A 22,105-nucleotide genomic window follows, 5' to 3' on the forward strand; every position below is an offset into this window, starting at 1 on the left:
TAGACAGCATATTAAAAAGCAGAGACATCACTTTGTTGACAAAGATCCACATAACCAAGGCTATGGTTTTTCCAGTAGTCTTGTATGGATGTGAGAGTTGGATCATAAAGAAGGCTGAGTGGGGAAGAATTAATGTTTTTGAACTGTGGTGTTAGAGAAGACTCTTGAGAGTTCCTTGGACAGCAAGGAGATCAAATCAGTCCATCCTAAAGGAGATCAACCCTGAAAATTCATGGGAAGGACTGGTGCTGAAGCTGAAGCTCCAATCCTTTGGCTACCTGATGAGAAGATCTGACTCACTGGAAAAGACTCTGAGGCTTGGAAGGATTGAAGGCAAAATAAGAAGGGGGTGATGTGGTTAGATAGCAACACGGACTCAATGGAGGTGAATTTGAGCAAGCTCTGGGAGCAAGTGGAGGATAGAGGAGCCTGGCATGCTGCAGTCCATGGGGTCACAAAGAGTTAGACATGACTTAGCAACTGAACAACAACAAGGAATGCATTTAACTTTATTAACACTTCTGTATATTGTGCTCTCACAATTAAGACAGAATCCCAGGGAGTCACATGAGGCTTTTAGAATCAAAGGTGACTGGAATGGAGATAAATGAAGTGTTCAGTGCTTTCATTGTGTCTTGACTTGTCAAGGCGGAGGGAGAATCCATGATGCTAGCGGAAACAGTGACAGTTCACCTCCTCAGGCACTTGCACACAGCCAGAGACCAGGTGAAACAGTGTAAAAGAGCCTCGCCTAGATCGGGGTCAATGTGTCACCAAGTCAGTTAAGGTGGCTTCACAAACTAACCTGTTTGCATGGTGTTTTCAGCCGTCCGAGTTTCACAACATTCCTACACAGGAGAGTCTGTTTCAAAACCAAAAATGGCCAGCATCTCCATTGCTCTGCAGGCAGTGGAGACAATCTTTTCTTATTTTATTTTTTTTCATTTATTTTATTAGTTGGAGGCTAATTACATTACAATATTGAAGTGGGTTTTGTCATACATTGACATGAATCAGCCATGGATTTACACATATTCCCCATCCCGATCCCCCCTCCCACTTCCCTCTCCACCCGATTCCTCTGGGTCTTCCCAGTGCACCAGGCCCGAGCACTTGTCTCATGCATCCAACCTGGGCTGGTGATCTGTTTCACTATAGATAATATACATGTTTTGATGCTGTTCTCTCGAAACATCCCACCCTCGCCTTCTCCCACAGAGTCCAAAAGTCTGTTCTGTACATCTGTGTCTCTTTTTCTGTTTTGCATATAGGGTTATCCTTACCATGTAACTTATTTATTTTACTTTTGGCCGTGTTGGGTCTTTGTTGCTGCACAGGTTTTTCTCTTTCACCTTGTGGTGAAAGGAGGTTCTTGTTGCAGGTTGACGGCTTCTCATTGCAGTGGCTTTTATTGTTGCAGAGCACAGTCTCCAGGGCATGCGGGCTTCAGGAGTTGCAGTCCTGGGCTCTCCAGCACAGGCTCAGTAGTTGTGACACATAGGTTAACTGCTCTGCAGCATGTGGGATCTTCCTGAATCAGGGAAGCCCCCGGTGGAGATATTCTTAAAACAATTCTTAAAGAATTCAACTCAATAAACCTAGTCCTGGAGAGACCAGTGGTTTCCTGGATGACTAGAGCCCTAGACCAATTTTGCCTCTAGCTGTGGACAACTTTATCCAGTTAGCCTAATGATGGGTGCCAATATTTTAATTTTTAATGTATGCTGTGGGCTGAAAAATTCAGAAATCATTCCATAAAATGTGACAAGTGATAGAGGCATCTAAACTGCTATGTAAGCCACAGAAAGGTCAGCTCATCTGTGATTTCTGATCTGTTTAAATATAAATAAAGCAAAATTTCTGTCTGAATCTAGCCATTGTTGTTGTTCAGTCACACAGTCATGTCTGACTCTTTGCAACCCCATGGACTGCGGCACTCCAGGCCTCACCATCTCCCGAAGTTTGCCCAAGTTCATGTCATTGCATCAGTGGTCCCATCCAGCCATCTCATCTTCTTAGCCATAGTGCAGCCATAAGTTGCTTCTTTGGAGTTACCTCAGAGCCATAATGCTTTGGGAATTCTTTTCAAAACCTTTGCCTACTTTTTTAGTTAAAAAAAATTGATGATTGAATATAACAGGGATTATAACAAAATAGTATTGCAGATATTTAATTGGATTTATCTGTGACTGGAGATTTATCTGCCCCCCAAGTTCCCCAAGACTTGGGGGGCAGGCTACTGTACAGAAATTTTCTTAGACGCCTGTAGCATTGTCAGCAGATTTTCTGCCCATGGTGGTCTGCTGAATGCTGTATGCTGTCCAGCAATTAGGTAAAGGCTGAGATCTTTCTGCTTGTTGCTATGTTTCCTCTCTCTTCTCCAATTTGTCTGGTCACATCATTCTCCAAAGGTCCAGAGAACGTAAGTGCCCACACATGCTGGAGCAAGTAAGAGAGAGAGAGGAAGGAGATGCAAACTCAAGTTTCTTTCTTTCCCACCTCAAGCCCGAACTAGAGTCCCAGTCGGCAATCTTTCCAACCCCATGAGAAGCCAGGGTAACCCAGGTGGTCACTGGTTGCCATCACACTTACCCTGTACCAGGCTTCTCTGATTATTTGGGTGAGATGGGAGGTCTCCGAGCTCTAACCAAATAAGGCACTGCCCCCAGCAGTCTCCTGACATTGATGCAACATCTGTGAAATGTAACTGGATAATTGGAAACATTACTGAGACACAAAGACCTTGGAACACATGTTTCTGCCTCAAGGTTCCATAACAGGTCTGGGAAAGGTTATACGGTAATTCACTTACCTATAACATGTGTAAGAAAGTAAGCAAAGAGCACACCTGCATTTTAAGGGTAATACACCAGGGTTCCCAGGGACTGTAAGCGCTGAGGTAAGCAGCTGCCCTAAAACAGGCTCAAGATGCCGCTTCTTCTCACCCAATCTTGGTTACAGGAGAAATATTGTCCCTGATTGGCCCCTTTAATGCCCCCATGGGATATCTCCACCTCTGGGCTCCACCCCCTGTGAGAAGAAGAGGGCTAGTGACATGTGGGTACACATGTTGCTCAGAAAATAAACAAATCCCCAAATGCAACTTTGGACCTGATGTACCTGAGACATTGAAGCAGTCTCTCTTCTAGTGAAGTGAAAGTCACTCAGTCGTGTCTGACTCTTTGCGACCCCACGAACTATACAGGCTATGGAACTCTCTAGGCCAGAATACTGGAGTGGGCACCCACTCCCTTCTCCAGGCGATCTTCCCAACCCAGGGATCGAACCCAGGTCTCCCGCATTGCAGGGGAATTCTTTACCAGCTGAGCTACCTGGGAAGCCCAAGAATACTGGAGTGGGTAGCCTACCTCTGCTCCAGGGCACCTTCCTAAGCCAGGAATTGAACCGGGGTCTCCTGCATTGCAGGCAGATTCTTTACCAGCTGAGCTACCTGGGAAGAGCAGTCTTGTTTTCTCTTCTAGAGCTACTGTTAAATTCAGCCAACTCCATAACTGCTACAATTGTGTGTGTGTGTGTGTGTGTGTGTGTGTGTGTGTGGTGTGTGGGTGAATATGGAAGCCAAGGCTCCCTTTATTTCTTTCCCTGATCTCAGATCTACTCTGTAGAGAATCCTTCTCACACACTGTAGCTGGTGAGAAATTATTTAAACTTCAAGGGATATTATTTACCCCCTATTTTCATCTTAACTTATTTATTCAAGTGTTATTTAGTGAAGATTCTTTGTAGAAATCTTCTCTGTGCTTCCTGGGACTCCGTACATATTCTCTCAGAGAGTCTGTGGAGTAAACCTCTCTCTCCAGTGTCCTTAAGAGACCGTCTCTGCCTTCGGGGGACCATAGAGGATGCTGTGACCACTGCCCCCCATTGCACTGTCCCTGTTCAAGGGTCAGCGCAAGGCAGAGTGGTGAGAGAACCATCGTATGCACACACACATCCCCACCCCTGCACAGGCACACCCATGCACACAGACAGGATGATTTAAGGCTAATGCAACCTTTAAGTATGTAATCCCACTTCTGAATTCAAGGCATATGGTTAACTTCTGATTTTTAAAAAATAGCCAATTTGTATGCTTGCTGTGCACAAAAGTGGTTTGACTTAACTTGACTTTTTCTGGCTGAAAAGTTTTCTCGGTTGCTGCCATCAATGGAAAACAGATTAAGAGACAAATTTCAAATGAACGCTTGAAGCCCTTTCTTGAAAGTAAGAAAACAGAAGGGGACTGCTCTGCCGGGGCTGGTTTTTGCAACGCTTGCTGTCATCAATGCCGGCCTTATTCTATTTCATCCCCAGGATATATTTAACCAGTACTGAAAATGTGCTGGGCTGTGACAGTGTGATGGTGCCCACCCCATGAACATTTCAGGGTCACATCACTTACTGGAACACAATGATATCTTTTTGCACATAAATTACCTATGAGTCTTTAGATTAAATCTACCACCACCCTCCCTACCCAAATTCCACATCATTATTGAATTCCCATTTCATACACTTAACCTGAAATTTCCATTCAGTCAGTATCACTCACATTACCCACAGCTTCAAAAGACTAGAATCATTTTTACTGTAACTATTTTTTTTTTCAATACTAGGCCAAGGATAAATGTGGTTGCATTGATTTCTCACAAATGAACCTCAAACCCCTGATTTAAAAGGAGAACAACACTGTTCAAAATCATTTTCAATCTGAGGTAACTGTAATTGGCTTTAAAGGGACATTGCCAACTCATTTGCAAAAAACTTTTGAGCTGGTTCTTGTTTGCAATATCCTAGAAGAAGCTTGACCATGAAATAACCTCTCCTTCTTCACGGTTTCATCTATTTCCCCCTCCTGGTAGTTTCTCTAGGAAAGTGAAAGCGATTGTTTCCCCCATGGGCTTTCCTTCTGAGACCCCTGTCAGGATGGGCCAGGATTCAAGTGGTCCAGTCAGAACTCCAGATTCAGACAGTGATGTTCACTTGTAGGTTCTGAGGGTGTTACTCACAGCGAATCTCTGTTCCCAAGAGCCTTTAGTTTAGAGAATGTGTCAAATATTGGTCAAATATAACAAGCATTGATCCACAAGAAGATTACTTTGCCTTTATCTTATCCACAGTCCTTGTCTGCACTGGGCACTTTCTATTTGCCTCTCAGATCCACTTCCCAAACCTGCCCTTGGAGCCCTGGGAGACTGAGCTCCTCACATGCATGACAGGCTGTCTAGTCAACTGGCTTCTGCTTGGCTTCTTCCATGGGAGGCACTTCCATGACAGGCATTCAGGAGATCAGAATGAGGAAGGAGAGGATCATCAGGGCAAGTGCGTTTTCCTGGCCGCATCATGGCTGGGTCATCGCTAGCGTTGTTTGAGTTTTTTCTTTCCTTTCCTGCTTTTTGTTTATTGAAGGCTGCAGCTTCTGTCTGCCAAATCTCATTTACAACTACTGCTACTAACTAAGCCCCACTCTATCTTTGAAAAAAAGTGAAAGTGTCAATTGCTCAGTTCTGTCCAGCTCTTTGTGATCCCATCGACTGTAGCCTGCCAGGTTCCTCTGTCCTTAATTCTCCAGGCAAGAATCCTGGAGTGAGTAGCCATTTTCTTCTCCAGGGGATCTTCCTGACTCAGGGACTGGGTCTTCTGCATTGTAGGCAGATTCTTTATCTTCTGAGCCACCAGAGAAGCCCCCTGGTAGGGGGCTTCCCACCACTACCTTTAGGTTTTGTTAACTTGTCCCTCAGAACTAGAGGTAGTATTATCATGCCAAAGGGCTTGTTAACATTTTGTTTTTCCTTAGTCCCACCAATGCCTTTATAAAGTGAGTTCACTTTAATAGCTTCTTTGAATGAGCTTTGATTTTGACTAGAACAAAAACTGATATGTTACCATAACCAAAAGCACATTCCTTCACCTCTCCCTTCCTAGAATATAGAAATGAAGACTACACTGCTCACTGAGAAGTATGTTCATGAGTCCCTTACGGAACCTCATAGGAACCCAGACATGTGTAAGGTAAGAAAACGGGGAAACCGACTCTGTGGTATTTCACGTAACCTACCCAAGGAGCCCCAGGCTAGCTGCTACACTTCTTTTAACACTATTGTCAAATTTTCTTTTAGCCTTGCCCACCGGAAATAAAGTTTACTTGTCTATCTGCGTGAGCATTCTTCTAAGGAAATGAAAAGATCACTTGTTAACTTTTAAGAGGTGCATATATTGAATTTGAAGTTACCAGTTTGAACAAATATAGCTGCTCTGAGTGACATAAACAGATATATGAAGGGAAGATTAAACCCCTTAAGTTTCTGCTGTGAAAGAGAATTGAGCCAAGACAGACCAGTTTAGATGCAGTTTGCTTCAGTGTGATCTAGAGATGGAAGCAAAGTAGAAGCAAGGGACTCAAAATTGATATTGATATTTCAGAATCAGATCATCTGGGTTTAGGTCCCACCCTTAATAGCTGTGCTATTTTGAGCAAATTCATTTTAGAGAGAGGAGATTAGGAGGTAGGTTTCTATAATACAGTGCTGCTGTCCAGTATTCTGCCGGAAACTGGCTTCCCTTCATTCAAACATATAAGAGCTTAATCATCAGGTTCCCTAATAGAGCTACTAAGACATAGGTTTTGATTCTTATAGTTGAAAATATTTAAATCAATCATTTAACTAAAATATTAACAAAATAAAATTTTATTTATTTTTCTATATTCAGTACAGTTCAGTTGCTCAGTCATGTCCAACTCTTTGCGACCCCATGGACTGCAGCACGCCAGGCCTCCCTGTCCATCATCAACTCCCGGAGCTGACTCAAACTCATGTCCATCGAGTTGGTGATGCCATCCAACCATCTCATCTTCTGTCATCCCCTTCTCCTCCTGCCTTCAGCCTTTCCTAACATCAAGGTCTTCTCCAATGAGTCAGTTCTTCACATCAGATGGCCAAAGGATTGGAGTTTCAGCTTCAACATCAGTCCTTTCAATGAACACTCAGGACAGATTTTTTTTCAGATGGACTGGTTGGACTTCCTTGCAGTCCAAGGGACTCTCAGGAGTCTTCTCCAGCACCACAGTTCAAAAGCATCAATTCTTCGACGCTAAGCTTTCTTTATAGTCCAGCTGTTACATCCATACATGAATACTGGAAAAACCATAGCTTTGACTAGACGGACATTTGTCGGCAAAGTAATGTCTCTACTTTTTAATATGCTGTCTAGGCTGGACATAGCTTTTCTTCCAAGGAGCAAGAGTCTTTTAATTTCATGGCTGCAGTCACCATCTGCAGTGATTTTGGAGCCCAAGAAAATAAAGTCTGTCACTGTTTCTATTGCTTCTCTATTTGCCATGAAGTGATGGGACCAAATGCCATGATCTTATTTTTTTGAATGTTGAGTTTTAAGCCAACTTTTTTACTCTCCTCTTTCACTTTCATCAAGAGGCTCTGTAGTTCTTCTTCACTTTTGCCGTAAGGGTGGTGTCATCAGCGTATCTGAGATTATTGATATTTCTCCTGGCAATAGATTCAATTTTCTAAATCAGCTAAATTCTAAGTCCCTAAATTATTTCTTAAATGGACAGAGGTCATCTCTAAATTACAGGTCCAAAACCCACTTGACTAATGCCAAACATAAATTCATAAATTCAGCATTTCTTATTTTAAACATATCTGTGTATAGCAGAAACTAACACAACATTGTAAAGTAATTATACTTCAATAATAAAAACAGTAAATAAATTAAAAACAAACATATCTAAGCCTCAATCTCCCCATATTGATATTTAATCTGACATTTCCTCTTCACCAAATCAAATGTTTTCTAGTCTTCAGATTTCTGGTGTTTATGCTTCTTACACACCCCTTTGACAGGGACTTACACAAGTACATTAAATCCTTCTTGCTACTCCTTTCCCTCACTGTTTTGAAAATACAGATTCCCAAACTTTTTTACCTTTGATTTCTTCAGCACTTCCACATCCCACTCTGGCAAAATTCTGAATGTTCCAATATTCTTTGTAATAGCCTATCTCAGGTCTTTTGTTTCTTCCATTAATGAAAGGAAAATCTGGGGACCCTAGGGGGACTCCAGTGAACTGTCACTGCCTACTGGCCCTCTCCTAGGTATAACTTACATACCTCACAAAAGTTTTCAGGACACGAAGTCCCTTCTTTGATTCTGGTTCAATACCCACTGAATCAAGATTTGTAGATTGCATAGCAGAAAACTAGTGCTGACTCACAGAGACAGCACTGGAAAAGCTGATTTTACGTGTATTTATTATTGACAAATAAGCAAAGTAGATCTACTGCGTTTAGCCAGTTGGTTTAATTCAGGTACATTTCATCGTAAAAAATGAATGAATAAACGTAAATAGACGTGTGAGTGGCCAGTTCAAAAATATATCTTGACATTTATTTCTCAAGTAAGTAGAGTGTTTGTCACTTACTACATAAGAAAAATGTAGCATGGACAGAGAAATGCTTCCACTTGCAGGAAAAGCATGTCACAAATAAGAATGGTCATTCTTTGGGCACAAGCTTACTTCCTGAGCACTTGTGACTTTTGCTTGGGTTTTCTGATATTGCTGCTAATTTAATGCAAATGAGACCAAATCCATTATCCACAATAAGCTAAATGGTAAGTTCCATCTGCTTTTACTCTAATTCCTTCTGTCTCTGGAGTACTTAAAAAAATGGTGGAGGTTGAAGAGAAGCAATATTCACTTGTACTGATAGACACTGATGGTTTATTACCCTCATTTTTTCCCAATTGATTCCAATCATATCTACACTCTGTTTAATATCAATAAAGAGGACTTACAGAAAAAGAAAAATATTCTTTAATCTTTCACTAAAGGGGGAAAAAAAAAAAAAACCCTGGACGAGAACCTCATTGTCTTGTAAATCTGTAAATAAAATTACCTCCCAACTGTTCCCAAATTCCTGAATTCAGATTCTTTAGACTCAGTTTTCATAAACATTTTCAACACTGCCTGAGCATTGGAATCCAGTCCCCGGTGTCTGGTTGTTGAAGCCCTCCATGATCAGGGCTCACCCTGGTGTCACAAAAGAGTTGAACACGACTTACTGACTAAACAACTGCTTATTCAAACTTATTTTCCATCATTTGCAGCCATTCATTTGTCAACCAATGTTTTAAACGCCCTCTCCTCACCCCTCTAAATCCCTGTCTTTGCCTGCATTTGATTGTTCATCATCCCTACATGCCCTCTCTTTCTTTCTTCTCCTAATTCAATCCCTTTGGTCCTCAAAGACCAGGTTTCATTGCCCATTCACACCTGCAGTGTTCATTCTTCCCATACTTGCTTGTACTCCTTGGTTTCTTATTGACAGCCTCATGTGATTTAACACTTAACTTAGCACACTTATATTGTTCCGGAATTAATGTACATGTGCTAGCCTTGTCTCCTCAAGCAGACTATAATCAGGGACTATGAGGAAGGTTATTTACTTATATATATATGTGTGAGACTAAATTTGTTTTAACACATATTTTGCATGAAAATAACTCTGGCCTTTTCAAAAGATGCCAAGTGATTAAATCATTCACCTAGTGTCAATCAAACCTGAAGACCCACAAAACTGAAGTCATCCGGACGCTGATCGGCACAGACAAAAGGTACTTTGACATGATCTCAGAATTTTGGAGCAGGGAGGGTGATCACATTTAAGAGCAAGAAACTCAGAGCAAGAGAGGCTGCTCTAAGAAGAGAAATCTTCACTTTAGATGGCAGCTTGATCTAGAAAGTTTTTTTTCAGGTTTTCTCAGAAAGAGACAACTGACTGAACCCCAAGAAATAAGCAAAACAAAAAGACGGAAGGTATTTGAACTCTAAGCATATTAATTTGTAATTTTCACTGGGGTTGTAATAATTTAGAACAGAAGGTATATATTTTTTAAAGATGATGTAACAGTCAGTGGCAGAGATAACATTAGGTCAAAGTTAGAACATACTTTACAAACACATAGCATGTAACAGGTCCAGTTTGAATTGTTGTATGTGTGTGTTGGAATGAGGGATCTGGGGATGAAAACCCAGCACTGGAAAAAGAGAGGAGGTGAAGGCAGGGAGGCAGAGAAGGTCCCATAGAGTATAATGACAGGTAAGAGGCAGACAGATAGGCTGGGAAGCAGCTTGAGGAAGGTTTGACAGCATGTACCAGTTACCTGATGCTGGGAAAGATTGAAGGCAAGAGGAGAAGGGAAGAATAGAGGATGAGATGGTTGGATAGCATCACCCACTCAATGGACATGAGTTTGAGCAAACTCTAGGAAAGAGTGAAGGACGGAGAAGCCTGGCAAACTGCAGTCCACGGGGTCGCAAATAGTCAGGCACAACTTAACAACTGAGCAATAACAACAACCAGGTACCTACTTAAAGGGGTGGCATGAAGAAGCAAGACACAGTATCTCAAGAGTTTGGAAGGAGGAAGCAGGTGGCAAGTTCCAGGGAAATTTGGTTATAACAATCAAGGCAAGTGTCTGCTTACTCTTTTCTGAAACATGAAGCGGGGTTTAGTGCAGTAACTGGAGAAATGATGGCCAATCACAGGATAAGAGTGCTTATGATGTTCAGACCAGGAGGAGCTAAAAGGATGCAGAGATAATTAGTCTGACCACTTATACTGATTTGCCTTTAGGTATCGTAATACATGAAATTAAAAGATGTTTGCTCCTTGGAAGAAAAGCTATGACCAACCTAGATAGCATATTAAAAAGCAGAGACATTACTTTGCCAACAAATATCCATCTAGTCTAAGTTATGGTTTTTCCAGTAGTCATGTATGGATGTGAGAGTTGGACTATAAAGAAAGCTGAGCACCGAAGAATTAATGCTTTTGGACTGTGGTGTTGGAGAAGACTCCTGAGAGTCCCTTGGACTGCAAGGAGATCCAACCAGTTTATCCTAAAGGAAATCAGTCCTAAATATTCCTTGGAAAGATTGATGCTGAAGCTGAAAGTCCAATACTCTGGCCACCTGATTCGAGGAACTGACTCATTGGAAAATACCCTGATGCTAGAAAAGATTGAAGGCGGGAGAAGAAGCAGATAACAGAGGATGAGATGGCTGGATGGCATCACCGACTCGATGGACATGAGTTTGAATAAACTCCGGGAGTTGGTGACGGACAGGGAGGCCTGGCGTGCTGCAGTCCATGGGGTTGCACAGAGTCGGACACAATGGAGGGACTGAACTGATGACGATGGCGATCATAATGCTTGTTGAATTTAAGATAAACTAAATAAATTATTTTATGTTCATTTTAAGACTATTTTTTTCTTACTATATGTTACCTTTGCTTGGTATTTCTTGGGGATTCTTACTTATTCAATGCCAAGGCACTTGTCTTCCCTTTTGTGCTCTATTCCCCTTTCTAGAAGATAGCATAATTTACCCTGGAGATGGTAGATGGGGAAAGGGCAACGTTCAGAAGAAAACCTTTGATGCCCTGACAGGATTGGGCTCAGCTCTTCATGTTCTGGCAAACTTACAGGGGTTTTTAAAAAATGCTGTTGTTTTTTTTTTAATAAAAAGATACACTTTTAATTTTTAAAAATATTTTAACAGTTAAAAACCATTCAGTTTTATTAATATTGATTCATTTCACACATAGTCGAAATAAAACCTTTTACAATTCACTGTGTGTTCCTTGATTAAAACATGGCTTACAGGCTTTCAGAAACATTTTTGTTTATATGACATAATGACAATTGTGATTTCTTTGATTTACAAAATGGAGGCTAATCATTTAGTAAATGTGTGTGTTTGTGTGTTCAGTCATTTCAGCTGTGTCTGACTCTTTGCGACCCTATGTACTATAGTCCCAGGCTCCTTTCTCCATACGATTCTCCAGGCAAGAATACTGGAGTGGGTCGCCATGCCCTCCTCCAGGGGATCTTCCCAACCCAGGGATCGAACTCGTGTCTGCCTGCGTCTCCTGCATTGCAGATTCTTTACCCACTGAGCCACTTGGGATGTGCATTAATTACAAGACTTTCTAAAATGATTTTCAAATATTTTTCTTGGGTATCTCAGAAGATGTCTTTTTTTTTCAGCCATGTCAAGTAATGTTTATGACTTTTCTCATGGATATTATAAAGATACATCAAGATTTTAGGGTATTGTCAGTTTTATCCTTAAAAATCAACTATCAAATGATAATTTTGAACAAACCTTGTCTTACTTTAAGGCAAAAAAAAAAGCTGTTTCTGAAAGCAACCCCTCTCCACTACCAAGCTGAGGACATGGCAGGTGCTCAGAAACACTCGGAGGGGTCGGCTCACTCCACACAAATGTGAAAAGATCTCTCACTTGCAAAGTTTACTTGCAGGAGCCCTGTTCACTGAATAAAAGATTTTTGCCTCAGTTGCAAGAATTTAAATGTTACTATTTTCTTTCAGAGGGCACATATTTTACTTCACCAGTAAAATGGTGCATGCATTTCATTTCAGTTTCAATTCTGCGCTGCTGACCCTGGGATTTCATAGCCCTGTAATACTGCTGCAAACCAAGGGTTTCCTAGGAATAAGGGCCAGTCTGAAGCTTCAAATAACATAAAACCTCTGGTATCTCCATTTGTGGCTAGCTACTTGGGGACACTTCATAGCCTTTCATGAATTCATCTCCCCACCGGCAGACAAAATGAATCTGCTGGTGCAGCTCTGAGCAGAGAATATGTTCCCTCCCTGAAAACACATGTTTAAATATTTAATAAAAGCATAAATTTGAAACACTTCTAGCAGCTGTAGAGAGTGCCATAGAATAGAAGGCAAAAAACCATCTTCATTTGAGGAGATTAAGAGCATTGAAGCAATGCCTGTGGTATTATACAGTTCTGTGGAAAGCAAACACTCCAGGCAAAAAAGAAAGGAAAAACAAAAAGACATGGAATGCCTGCTCCATCCCTGTGAGGAAGGGAACACAGCACAGAATATTCTGGAGGTCCATGTCTGAAGTAAAATCCAAGCTCTGACAGCGTCAAACACTCTCTGTAGCCTTGCTTGTAAATCAGCTTGGCCCTGGGGAAGGCAGATGGCTCGGGGTGTGATACTTACGTAACCACAACCTGAGCTGAGTTCAACCTGCCAGGAGCCAAGGAACAAGGATGCCTCTGAGAAAAGATAAATTGTGCTCTCCTTAAACCCACTGGAACTGCTCTCCCTGGCAAGCCAGGATACAGCAGGGGGCATCAGAATCTTCCAGCACGCAGGCGACCAGCTGTACCAGCTTGGCAGCAGAGCCAGTCACCACAGCCAGGGGGCTGTGTGTCATTAACTCAAGCCTCCAAACCCCAGGGCGGCTCTCCGGTTCCCCAGGCTGTTCACGGGTGTGGCAGGGGCTGCCTTCTGAAGGTTTAGAGAAGTGGGCATTCCAGGGCCTTGGGGTGGGGAATATTAGTCAGCCATCCCGAGCACAGACAGTACCAGCCTCGCACATTCCCAGTTTATAAATAAATGATCCAGGAGTGACACAGAGGGTCATTCCTGCCCAGGCTACAGGCTGCCCTGGCATTTCTGACTCCAAGAAATTTGGAATGAAATAACAGACCATTGAGAGAACCGTGGATCCTCCAAGCCAGGCAAAATCGGGGAAAATCAAGAACGGTTTAGAGGGTTAACGTCAATTGCCACTCAACAGAGCAAGCATCTCCCAGATAAGTCATTCACTTTGGTGGGATTCATTTGGATTGGCTTGTTTCATGCTGAATGTAAGCTTGAGATCTCACCCAGTGAGAAAATCTGTGTTGTGATTGGAGTTAAAGGAGTTATTTTTAAAAGTGCAGCATTTCAGGAAATAGGACAGATCTAGGAGGAGGCAAAATAATGTTCTACAATAAATGAAAGGGCCCTTAAATATTCTTTGTTCCAAAACACTGCCAAGGGCCAACCTGGAACAGAAGAGAAATTCTTTCCTTTCAATCTGTACTATGAGACTGCTGTCCTCCAGGCCAGATTTCCATCTTGTTACATGAGTCTGATGTTTTGGTGACTTTCTCCATTACACTGAATTTTTATAGCCCACCACACATCAAAACGTTTCTCCAAGAAACCCTTTCCAAATTTCTCACAATTGACTTAATAAAATCGACTTTGGGAAAGCCCCAATGTTCATAAATTGAGGGCAACTTGTCTAGAACATACCAGCGTATCATCTGGTGGCTCAGCTGATAAAGAATCCACCCGCAATGCAGGAGACCTGGGTTCAATCCCTGGGTTGGGAAGATCCCCTGGAGAAGGGAAAGGCCACCCACTCCAGTATTCTGGCCTGGAGAATTCCATGGACAGTATAGTCGCAAAGAGCTGGACACTGATGAGGGACTTTCACTCACTCACTCACTTATCATCTGTAGTGAATAAAATTCATAGAATAGGGGATAAATATTCCCCAAATTTCCTATTTCACATCCTCTAACATTTGACAGCTTATTGAGTACTTACAAGAGGCTGTGGATTCAGAGATGCAGGACACAGGGCCCCAGCTCTTAAGGATTTTGTACTCTTAAGAAGCAGTTACCATTTGGTATATGCTGGGATGTTATAGAAGAGGAAACAAGTTGCTTTCCTGAGAAAGGGTCTCACACACAGCCAAGAAGCTTTGGGAGGAAGTGACTCCAGACTTGTAATTTGAATGACAAGTACATTCAGTTTCCTCTGCGGATCATCCTCACATCATATACTCTCTTAGAAGGTGGGACCTGAGTCTATTATTTTGTAACTATCAGGTTCCCCAACTGGCACTAGTGGTAAAGAACCTGCCTGCCAATACAGGAGACATAAAAGACACGGGTTCGATCCCTGGGTTAGTAAGATCCTCTGGAGGAGGACATGGCAACCCAGTCCAGTATTCTTGCCTGGAGAATCCCCTGGACAGAGGAGCCTGGTGGGCTACAGTTCATAGGGTCACGAAGAGTTGGACATGACTGAAGCAACTTAGCACACAAGGCAACTCTCAGGTGCTGCTATAATCTGAAAATATTCTGAAAACTTGGGTCCATGCTTCAGAAATATTTGGTAGTGATGAAACCTTGACATCTTCTGTAACAGACTCCTCCTCTCTCTCCAGTCTTTATGAGCCTTTGGGGTCAACTGAGCTGCTAGAATTCACAGAGGAACAATCACCAGAATTTAGCATTTGTTGGATATTGAAATGCATTCATTAATTTAGCAGACATCTCAAATATTATATAAACATAGAATGTTGTCAGTTGGTACCATGTGGCTCATTAATATCAGTAATGTAGATTAGCACCTCTCTACGGGCAGGTAGTAGTGCAATGCTGGGTCACGGATGGGCTTTCCTGATGGCTCAGCAGGTAAAGAATCCACCTGTAAGGCAGGAGACACAGGGGACGTGGGTTCGATCCCCAGGTCAGGAAGATCTCCTGGAGGAGGAAATGGCAATCCGCTCTAGTGTTCTTGCCGTGGATGGGCTGCTGCTGACATACCACTTTCCTTGACCTTTTGGCAGCCTCATGGGACCTAGAATTGCCAAAGTTCCTGGACCAGTGGCCTGAGGCCAAGAGCATCTTTATCCACTTATCTGAATGCCATAAAACATTATCATTGTCTAATTTTGCATGATTGGAGGAAGACTGGGAAGCCTCAATTTGTACTCTAAGCTTGCTAACTAAGAACCCTGACTTCCCATTGTGCTGGATCTGGGGCACGATGCCGGTCGATGCTGGTGCCCATGCCCCACAGTAACTCTCAGGAACAATCACGTGAACATTGTGGTCATTCATTCCAACCAGGCGCAAACAGTGCTTACAAACTGTGTTTAGTGATGATGGCAGTAAAAAACAGGTGATTGTTTTGGTGATGGTGGAAAAGTCTGGACTCCACCCACCTCACTCACTCATCTGAGGCCAAGGATCAGAGAATCAGCTGCAATTCACTCCATTCTCTTCCATCAGCCTCAACACTACCCCCACTTCAACTCGCTCCTTTTCTCACAGAAGCAACTGGAAAAAAAAAAAAAAATCCCTGCCATCAGTAGACAACTTTGATTTGTTCTGACTCATGAGTAATTAAAGACTTAGAAAAATATACAATGACATATAAAACGCGAGTGTCCATATAACCCTGAGGCCAATGGATTATCAAAGCTTAGGCTTAATCATCCAATGGGAAAACCCATCGTCGAAATCCTCCCAGAGATGACAGTAAATAAGGGAAAGAAATGTAGACTTGTGTTACTGGTTGGTGATGATGGCTCTGTGGCAGCCTCTGGGACACTTGTGGCAGAAAATAGAAGACCCCTGAGCAGTGGAACCTGAAAGGCCATGCTGCTGGCCTGGTACCTTTGCTAACCCTCCTCTACACTGGAACTCTGGACAACAGGCATTTATCTGCTAATGAGTCTAGAAGTGTGAGGAGAACTGGAGGGTGGGCACGCAGAAGCCACCCATCTTAGCCTTTTTAAGTCAATCTTACCTGCATGAGTCCTTCATTTTAGACTGAGGCTGTGCACCCAGCCGAATAGTTCAGAACTGGTCGTTCTCTTCCTTAGCCTGTGCCTCTGAAATAAGAAGTCATTGACTCAGGACGAAGGGGTCAATCACCACAGTAAGCCTACAACCTGGAAGACTGGCTCAGCAGCCTGTTGGCATATTGCCTGGAGACAGACGCCTTAATAACAAGTGGATGAACCTACGCTTTGGAAAAGATATAGAAGCATACATTACATAGCCCTGGATTGATGGGGAGGATATATTAATAGATTCTTGAAAGGCAACAGCATATAGGGATTTTCCTGGTGTCAAAGCTTAGAAGGTCCAATTTGGGTGATGACGGTTGACTCTTAAAAACAATTTCTCAGGAAGGGCTCATGAATATTTTTTCTGAGTGTACACTGGTGTACATTTTGCAACAGGGTAGAAAGAAAATTACTATGTTGGATGAGAGAAGTAGTAGGCACAGGAGACAAATCAAAGGTTTAAGAGTAATGATTTGCTTCACACTTATCCTGTTGGGAATACATATAAAGTGTATACACATATGTAGAATATATATATATATAATATATATTTAAAGTACCTGCATATATAATGTAAATAGTATATATATTCTATACTATTCTAAATATTATACTATTTACATTTACATTATATATGCATATACTTTAAATATATATTATATATAATCTACATACACACATATCTTATATGCATATATACATAGCTGTGTGGTGGTATGTGTATGGGTGTGTGTATTATAGTATCTTAATCCATGGTGGTGGTTCATTCACCCCTAAAATATGAAAAAGAATTTCTTTTCCTTCTGGAAAAAGAGATCTATAACCTTACAAGAAAAAAAATGCAAAGAGAAAAATATGAAATTCAATTGCACCAATACTTCAAAGAAATGATAAAACAGAAATTTACTAAAACTGGAGGAAAATCATATTAGTCAATTACAAATGTTAGTTGTTACCTGACTTCTGAAAGACAATAATTAATCTCATTAATTTGCATAGACTACTAGACAATTAGGTACACAATTTGCCCAGATCTCATTTACGTGTGATGCTCTTGAAAACAAGCAGAAAATTAAGTTACATCAACTAAAGCCAAAAGTGAAAAATCTCAACAGTTCTAAATTTTTCTTACCCAATTTATACTACCCATAGGGAAGCAGAGTCAGGCATAGAACAGAACATAGTTTGGGAATCAGATAGAACAGACAGAAATTATAGTTTCATCATTAACTAACTGGATATATTAAGCATTTAAGGTTCAACTGATCTAAATAAGCCACAGACTATTATCTCACAGAGTGATTGTGAGGAGTAGATAACACATGACATTTCCTTATGTGTGTATAAGTGTATATATGTGTACACACACACACACACATATTAGATGCATTTCCAATTACAATAACATATACAGTTTTAGCACTTGCTTCAGTCCAGATCCCCTGGAGAAGGAAATGGCAACCCACTCCAGTATTCTTGCCTGGAGAATCCCATGGAGGGAGAAGCCTGGTGGGCTACAGTCCACGGGGTCGCAAAGAGTCGGACACGACTGAGCTACTTCACTCACTCACTCAGTCCTATAGGTCACCTTATCTCATTTTATAGATGAATAAGCTGAAGCTCTGAAAGTTCATATTTAAAGGTTAAGTCACTATAATCACAATGTTTTTTTTCTTCTTCCACATATCGAGTTCCACTGACCCTCAGTTGCAGAGACAGTCCAGTCCTACGGCAGCATTTGTTCCAACAGGTGCAGAAGGCATCTGCAGTCAGGCTGGAGTATCTTCATTGTTCAGTTGCTAAGCCGTGTCTGACCCTTTGCTACCCCATGGACTATAGCATAACAGGCTCCTCTGTCCACTGTCTCTTGGAGTTTGCTCAAATTCATGTTCACTGAGTTAGCAATGCTATCTAACCAGCTCATCCTCTGCTGCCTGCTTCTCCTACTGCCCTCAATCTTTCCCAGCATCAGGGTCTTTTCCAATGAGTCAACAAAGAATTGGTAGCCAAAGTACTGGAGCTTCAGCTTCAGCATCTGTCCTTCCAATGAATATTCAGGACTGATTTCCTTTTGGATTAACTGCTTTGATCTTCTTGCAGTCCAAGGGACCGTCAAGAGTCTTCTCCAACATCACGGTACAAAAGCATCGTTTCTTAGGCACTCAGCCTTCTTTATGATCCAACTCTCGTATTCCTTCATAACTACTGGATAAACCATAGCTTTGACTAGACAGACCTTTGATATCTCTGCTTTTTAATACATGGTCTAGGTTTGTTACAGCTTTCCTTTTAAGGAACAAGTGTCTTTTAATTTCATAGCTGTAGTCACTGTCTACAGTTATTTCGGAGCACTAGAAAATAAAGTCTGTCACTGCTTTCACTTTCTTCCCTTCTACTTGCCATGAAGTGATGGGACCAGATGCCATGATCTTAGCCTTGATTTTAAACAGCCCTCCCTAGGCTCTGCTCAGAGTGTTTCATTGGCATCCATCCAAAGAAATTTATTAAGCACTTCCCCTATCTTAAACACTGAAACTTCTACTGAAGATACTTAGATAACCCAGTAGCTTGGGGCTTAAATCTTTAATTTTCTACTGCTATTCTCCCAGACTTTGCTGATAATGTCCCTCATAGCTCAGCTGGTAAAGAATCTGCCTGCAATGCAGGAGACCAGGGTTTGACCCTTGGGTTGGGAAGATCCCCTGGGAAGGAAATGGGAATCCACTCCAGTGTTCTTGCCCGGAGAATCCCATGGACAGAGGAGCCTGGCAGGCTATAATCCATGGGATCGCAAGAGTCCGACACAACCTAAACCACCACAATGTTCCCTGGAGCCTCTGCGGATGCTTTATATATGCTTCAATAGCCCTGGCTTATTTCAGATGCATTTTGAGACTATACGTCAGACTCCTGAAAGAGATTACCCTCTTCTACAGTCACAGAAGTCCTGAGCGAAAACTATCTGGATAATGGGCTTCATGAAAGGGGTCACCTCAACATGTAAGTGTCTCTCCTTCTTACAAGTGTAGCATCGGGTGCATGGAGAACATAGAAATGAATAGACAGCAGTGAAGCATTGCAGAACACCTTATTTTGACTGTCAAGCTAAAACCCCAACAAGGTAACAGAGAAGCTCAGTCAGTAACTAACAGAGTTGCTCCTCATAGCAGAAAACATCAATAAAAGTACCATGCAAGGTATCACTCTTCAGAGTGAGCATTATCATCAGTAAAGGGGCACTTCTGACACTCCCTGAAAGTCCAAGATACTCTGAGTGTCATGGAGCAATGAGGTTGTCAGGGTTGAAGTGATTAGAGAATTTACAGTGACCCCAAGCTACCTTGGGAAGCATTTTCCAGCTTGAAGCATTTTGGCCAAGTGAAAGAGCTTCCAATACCTCTTTTCTTGCTCTGTGAAAGTTGTACCAGTAACCGAAGGCTCCTGGATTTCTTATGGTTCCCACAAACCACACTCCTTCAAAGAAGCCCTCTTCTGTCCCGCTGATGGAAATGACTTCCCCAGGTGGCTATTCAATCTTGGCCAACCCCATCGGGCTTTGTGAGATGAATATGTGTCCAGCTGCCCGACATGCTGTCCAGCCCAGAAATGCGTGCTGCCAGCCTGAAGATCATCAGCGATAAGGAGAACCATCATAGTTGACTCAAAACATTCAGTGAGCAGAGTTCTTTAACTGTGGGCTGAGAAGCATTCTTTACCAGTTATCTCATCATCATTTTTACTTCATGAACACTTCAAGTATTGACCACTTTGCTCCAAATTCTATTCCTGAAAGCTCTCTGACATGGTACATAATTTCTTCCATTTGTTGGATTACTGTGTATCACATAAACCCACATATGCAACTGTGGGAAATGAACAGGAAAATGATGTCACAAAGTGAAGGAAGTAAGGCTGTAGCAAACCACACGTCAATACAGAAGCATCAGCTAACCATTTATGACCAATCATTACTTTTTGTCTCCAGGTGGAACACATAAGATGTGGACTAGACAGAGAGGTCTTTTCCTGTCCGTGAATCAACTTACCTTGATTGACACTACTTTGGGGAGAGAAAAAACATATATTAAAAAAAAATGAACCACAGCCTCTTTTTCTATTTAATTTTATCCAGGTAGTTTTTCTGTGACTCTTTATAGACTCAGAAGTGATGTTTTCCCTGAGACTATGAAGTTGCTGACACAGATGACAAAGGAAGTCCCCTCAAATACCCGAGGACCGTCTCTGATGTTGGGAATGTATGCTGTGCTGATTCTGCATTCAGTCGTCTGTAACTGATGAAGGAAGGAAGGAGGTGTGCAGTGAGATACACGAAGAAGTGGATCCTTTATACCCACACGCACAAACACACATTCCCGCCCATCACCAGACACGGAGTCAGGAAACCTCCAGGGTCTTCTGAACAGCTTCACACCCACACCACCTACTAAAAAGGATCTTTGGGGACAAACAAACCAACAGAGCAACACTTTCCTATATAGAAACCTGTATCTTTCTCACAATAAGACTATAGTGGCCCTGAAATTTCTGGGAGGTGCTACCATTGCAAGTGCTTTATTTTTTTTTTAATGCTGTTGTATTTGGTGAGAGCACACATAACATGTCGACAAAGAAAGAACTGCTTGGTCTCTGCACTTCGTTGTTGTTCCATCATTAAGTCGTGTCCAACTCTGTGACCCCATGGACTGCAGCACGCCAGGCTTCCCTGTCCTTCACTATCTCCCGGAGCTTGCTCAAACTCATGTCCGTTGAGTCAGTGATGCCATTCAACCATCTCATCCTCTGTCGCTCCTTCTCTTCCTGGCTTCAATCTTTTCCCACAGGAGGATCTTTTCCAATGAGTTGACTTTTCAAATCAAGCGGCCAAAGTATTGGTCTCTGTAACAGTTGCATCAATTTATACTCCCACCAACAGTGCATAAGGGTTTCCTTTTCTTCACACCCTCTCCAACATTTATTTTTTGTAGATTTGTTGATGATGGCCATTCTGACTGATGTGAGCTGATACCTCATTGAAGTTTTCATTTGAATATCTCTAATAATTAGTGATGTTGAGCATCTTTTCAAGTGTTTGTGATCACTTGTATGTCTTCTTTGGAGGAATGTCTTTTTCGAAGAGTTGGAAAGTTGGGATTGACACATATATCACTGTTGATACTATTTATACAATAGATAATGAATGAGAAAGGGAAAAAAAAAAAACAAAAAGGAACTGCTTGGTCTCTAATCTACAATTTGAGTCACAAGTAATTATGCAGCCACAACCCCAGGAGGGCCTTCCCTAGTGGCTCAGACGGTAAAGCGTCTGTCTGCAATGCAGGAGACCCAGGTTCGATCCCTGGGTTGGGAAGATCCCCTGGAGAAGGAAATGGCAGTCCACTGCAGTACTCTTGTCTGGAAAATCCCATAGACCTCGGAGCCTGGTAGGCTACCATCCATGGGCTCACAAAGAGTCGGACACGACTGAGCGACTTCACTTTCACTTTCACCCCAGGAGACAGGAGAACAACCTGAAGGCAAGTCCAGTACCGAGGGACGGAGCAGAGCAGCCTGAAGATGCCCAAATGTACCAGGAAACTGGCTTCTTTGGGGCTT

General features: G+C 42.2%; 1 non-coding gene across 1 annotated transcript; it reads left to right on the top strand.

Annotated features, from left to right (window-relative positions):
* Positions 1 to 21,788: 21,788 nt before the first annotated feature.
* On the top strand, positions 21,789 to 21,860 carry TRNAC-GCA. Its single transcript has one exon. It is a non-coding gene; the product is annotated as a tRNA-Cys (tRNA).
* Positions 21,861 to 22,105: the final 245 nt, after the last annotated feature.

Source organism: Cervus canadensis, chromosome 33 (assembly GCF_019320065.1).
Source record: "Cervus canadensis isolate Bull #8, Minnesota chromosome 33, ASM1932006v1, whole genome shotgun sequence".
NCBI classification, from domain to species: Eukaryota; Metazoa; Chordata; class Mammalia; order Artiodactyla; family Cervidae; genus Cervus; species Cervus canadensis.